The sequence below is a fragment of the Carassius gibelio genome, chromosome A23 (genome assembly GCF_023724105.1).
Source record: "Carassius gibelio isolate Cgi1373 ecotype wild population from Czech Republic chromosome A23, carGib1.2-hapl.c, whole genome shotgun sequence".
In the NCBI taxonomy this organism is placed as follows: Eukaryota; Metazoa; Chordata; class Actinopteri; order Cypriniformes; family Cyprinidae; genus Carassius; species Carassius gibelio.
In genome coordinates, this window is record NC_068393.1 from 18,497,794 (window position 1) to 18,502,793 (window position 5,000).

Consider the following 5,000-nt stretch of genomic DNA (forward strand, 5'->3'; position numbering starts at 1 on the left):
ATATAAAAATGTTTAATAAATAGATAATTGAAAAAGGTTTTATAAAATAGCTTTGTTTTCATTAAATAAAATTTAATATAATTATTATTTTTTTTTAATTAAGTTATAATCTGCTACATTTAATTTTTTTGTGTGTTTTTGTTATGTTAACCACCAGTTTCTAATTCTAAACAACTGATAAACTACAAAACTGGATTTTTTTTTGTTTTGTATTTTTTGTTTATTTATTGCTGTTAAGCAAACCTCTCAAAATAGCCGTTAGATTAGCTGCAGGTGTTTGCAGTATGCATCTGATGTAAGTTTTGTTATTGTGAAACAAGTGACGTGGTCAAGGTCAGGTCATGTAGTGTTTAAAGTCTAATTTAAGCAGGTCATTACATTAAAACAGTAAATTAATGCTAACACTAAACAAGAGAAACTGCATTAAAAAGAGGTTAGACTACAGAAGAACTACAAAACAAATTTATTTGTTGTTATTTAATGTAATATTAGTTAGCAAACCACTAGCTTAACTGAATTAATTTACATTAAGTACATTAACATTAGTCTGTTATATTTTAGCAATAAAATTCTAAATTAAAAATTTAACATGAGTAAAGTTTTCGAGAGACTAAATTACTGAAAAACTACAAAACACTAAAAACAGATTTTAGTTTTTTTTATTGTTTATTTATTGTAATTAAGCAAACTGCTACATTATTATTATTATTGTTTTGCAGTGGAAGTCTAAACCTGTAGTTGATAAAACCTTAACCAGAAAATTGTGTTTAAGAGAGGCCAAGCCACTGAAAAACTACAAAACCATTTTTTCTTGTAGTTTGTTATTTATTGTAATTCAGCTAACCTCTATATGAATTTTTTTCGTCTGTTGTATTTTAGCAGTGAAAGTCTAAACTACAGTTGCTAAACAGCGAACAGATGCTCAAGAGAGACTAAACTACTGGAAAACTACAAAAAAGGTAAATTGTAGTTGATAAACACTGAACAATTGCATTTAAACTACAAAAAAAATCTACAAAAGCACTTTTTTGGTTGTTTCATTATTCTGTTGTATTTTAGCAAATAGCTACATTTTTTGTCATGTTGATTTAGTCTTTTTAGTCTTGTGTTTTATCAATGAAAATCTAAACTGTTGTTCATAAATGCTGAACTCAAGTGCAAATTGCAAACAAACTACTGAAAAACGAAAAATCCAGATTTTTAGTTATTTCAATGTTTTTAAGCAAATGCTACATGAACCTCTTTGTAGTATGTTTTATTTTACTAACAAACAGCTAAATTGTAGTTGATAAACAATGAAAAAGTGTGAATTGCATTCAAGTTTCTAAACTACTGAAAAACTACAAAAATGATTTTTTGTAGATTTTCTTATTATTTATTACAAGTAAACTATTCCATGAACTTTGTTTTATTTTAGAAAACGAAACTCTAAAGTACTGTTAATAAACACTGAAGTGTAACGCGTATTCAAGAGAAACTAAACTACTGAAAAACTACAAAACAAGCTCTTTCGTTGTAGTTTTGTGTTATTGTTAAGCAAACAGCTACATGAACTTTGTTTTCAGTCTGATCTCTTTTAGCAATGAAAACCAAACCAGTTTCTAAACCCTGAACAAACGTTTAACGTTTTCAAGAGAGGCTAAACAACAACAAAAAAACAGATTTTTTTGTAGTTTTTTTGTAATTAAGTGAACTTCCATTTTCGTCTGTTGTATTTTAGCAATGATAAATGAAAATGCAGTTTCTAAACACTGAAGATACGTAAAATGTGTTCAAGAAAGGCTAAACAACTCCAAAAAATAAAATAAAATACAAAAACAGTTTTTTGTTTTGTTGTTGTTGTAGTTTTTTTTTTTTTGTAATTAGGTGAACTTCCATTTTCGTCCGTTGTATTTTAGCAATGAAAACCAAACTATAGTTTCTAAACCCTGATCAAGTGTAAAACAAGTTCAAGAAAGGCTAAACTACTGAAAAACTACGGTCAGTGTTTTTTGTTGTTATTTATTGTTGTTACAGTACGTTTTTGTAGTTGTTTGATTAACAAGAAATCACCATTAGCAACAAACAAACAAACCACATTTAACTGCAGTTGTTCAATGCAGAATGAGTAAATGGTCTCCATGAGATGCTAAACGACTTCTAAAGAAGGTTTTCTTCTTGCACGTGTGCGCTCCGGCTCTGAACGGACCACCAAGAGAACATGAGCTCTCCATGTGACGCTGCTCAGCGAGATAAAGCCGTTTAGTGACGAGTTTAGCATTCCCACACTAATTACCCCGTGATTGCGTGGGGTTTTAGCAGCGAGGGTCCAGGAGTAGGTGCGTTCCTGGAGGAGTGTAATAGTTCCCACATGGGCCGCTGTGCGCGGGACGCTGCTCTTGAGTTACCACAAGTCCTAGTTTAATAGTTGGGCTGATTAGTTGTTTCCAGGGGCAATGAGTGCCTTTAGAACGGCTGTTAATGCTCGTGAAGTTTTATTAGCTGGACATGCGCTTGATGGAATGGTTGTTGGTGTAGTGAGGTTTTATTTTGTTAATTGCTCATAGTTAGTGTTAGTGCTTGGTTCAAACCTTTATTAAAGTTCAGTGAGCACAATTGATTCGTCAAAAAAGAGATCAGATGCACAATAAATGGAAAAACATGCATTACAGGGCCTGAATTTAATTTTGGGAAGTGGTGGGGGGGGGGGGGGTGATATAGAGCCACCCTTTAGGTGGCTCTATATCAGACTATATTCAAAAAAAAATTATATACATAATAATATATATCTTCGCCCAGTATATTTGTGTTTTACAATTTATAATGTCTGTATTAAAGTAAGAATAGATTAATAACAAATTTGGTGATTAAAAGTGGCGAGATTCGAAAGCTGAAAAAGAATTTTGTTCCTTAGACTAAATATTAAAATCGATCTCGGGATCGAAGAATCGTTATTGGATCAGCTCGATTAATCAGTGTGAGTCACGACCTTTCTTTACAGAAAGTTTATGAATATTAGAAGTCCTGTTTGCTGCCGTCGTTATTTTAAACTTATAATTATAATTTGCCTTTCCTTGGTACATTTAATCAGATGTTAGCTTGCGTCTAGACAAGAGCGTTTCACCACTGCGCAGGAATGTTCAATGTGAAAGTGATTATGTGAGTTATGATGGGAAACTCCCTCCAATTCTGGGTTTATGGGAGGCGGGGCTCCCCGAGCTGTCAATCAGCCGAAGACACGCCCCTCCTCAGCAGGGACTGTAAGCAAAAGATATACATATTTTACAGGCCAGAAGTTTAAATACCTGACTGCGTGCGTATTAAGTGCAGTGGGAATAATGCATGCGAAGCTTTTCTTATGCAAGTGAACTCAGATCAAGACTGAAGAGGAATTTTGCGCTAACAGCAGAGAAAGTCTGTCCCTCTCTCTCTCTTTCTCTCTCTCTCTCTCTTTCTCTCGATCTCACTCTCTCTTTCACTCTGACTCTCTCGTTGTTGTTCGCTCGTGCTGTGGCTGGCAGGGGCAAGGGTGGGGCTGCCGTGCTCCTATTGGCTGTGTAACACGAGCCCCAGGCTTCTGATTGGCTGCTGGGTAACAAGCCCCCGTGTTTGCGGTCTGGGCGTTGCTCCCCCGACAGGAAGCTGCTGATGTGATGGAATCTACAGGATGTTTCGAAGGGAACATGAGGGTGACGGGATACAGCACGTCTGACCCCATTCACGAATTCCTTCCTCTTTTTCCTTCCATCTGTTTTTCTGCTTTCATATTTTGTTTCCCGTGGAGACACGGTTTTGGGCTTTAAAAAATAATTACCATGGTTATGGTAGTTTGTGGATTACCGCAATCGTGGTGAGCCTCCGAAATACCATATTTATTACAGTTAGTGCTTTTTGCTGTAAAATTTGAGACCTGCTTTGAACAGTGTAAGAAACTTTTTGTCACTTTCTTTCTTTATTTTTTCCTTGTAGAAGAATTCAATTTATTTCAAATCAATAAATAATTTAAAAAGAACAATTTGAATGACAGAAATTTTTTTTTAGAATTATTTTATTTTATTTCAGATAAATTATTAAAATAAACATGGATAAATAAGTATTTTGCCAGTTTCAGGCAATTTTTATTTGTAGAATAATTTAAATGTATTTCAAATGACTAAATAAATAATACAAAATACATATTTTTAGCATTTTCATTTTTTAATAACATTTTTTTCTGCAGAATTATTTTATCTCAAATAAATAATTGAAATAAATTCAGTTCATTAAATTAAATAAACATTTTGCCAATTTAATTTTTGATGACTGAAAAAAAAGTATTTGTGGAATTAGTTTAAATAAATAAATAATTTAAATCCATTTTATTTTTTCAGAAATAATTTTTATTTGCTCACAGTAGTTTTTTTATTTATTTGTAGAATTATTTTATTTATTTAAAAAAATTAAATCCATTTTTACATTAAAAATAAACTATTTAACTAAATATTTTTTTAAATAAGTACATTTTTAATGATTTTATTAATTTATATATATATATATATATATATATATGTGTGTGTGTGTGTGTGTGTGTGTGTGTGTGTGTGTGTGTGTGTGTGTAAATAATCGAAATACTGTAACAAATAAGTTACATTTATAGATTAAATAAATACATATATTAATACATTAAATTAATAATTAAATAAATTGTTTAAATGTCATTGATCTGTATCAGTGGATCAGTTTAGTATTTTGTTTTTTTACCAAGGTGTTAGCTTACAGTATCATGATATGAATGAATATGGAAAACACGTAGTATCTTGGTAAATATCGACGTGTTTTACTACCAGCACAAGGAAGTGTTCATGTTTACTGCATAGTAGATTCTTATCAGCACACACAGTTTCAAAACTCCTGTTGTCTTTCTGTATAAATGAAACCAAACATACAGGAAGAAATAATGATGTGACCTTTACCCCAAATATGAAAGTCGTTTACCGCTGACGCCACAACACACCCACACACATTCACATTAGAGCGTGACG

General features: G+C 32.1%; 1 protein-coding gene across 4 annotated transcripts in view; it reads left to right on the top strand.

The window, feature by feature from the left end:
- The window catches only part of LOC127944995 (vitamin D3 receptor A), a 50,129-nt gene that overhangs the window by 2,561 nt on the left and 42,568 nt on the right, over nucleotides 1-5,000 (top strand). For 2 of the 4 annotated variants that reach the window (XM_052541469.1, XM_052541470.1), the window contains one exon: nucleotides 880-959. The exons of the other annotated variants lie outside the window; for them this stretch is intronic. The gene's annotated coding sequence lies outside the window, so the exon portion shown is untranslated. The remainder of the gene's footprint in view (nucleotides 1-879; nucleotides 960-5,000) is intronic. 4 annotated transcript variants of the gene reach the window in all.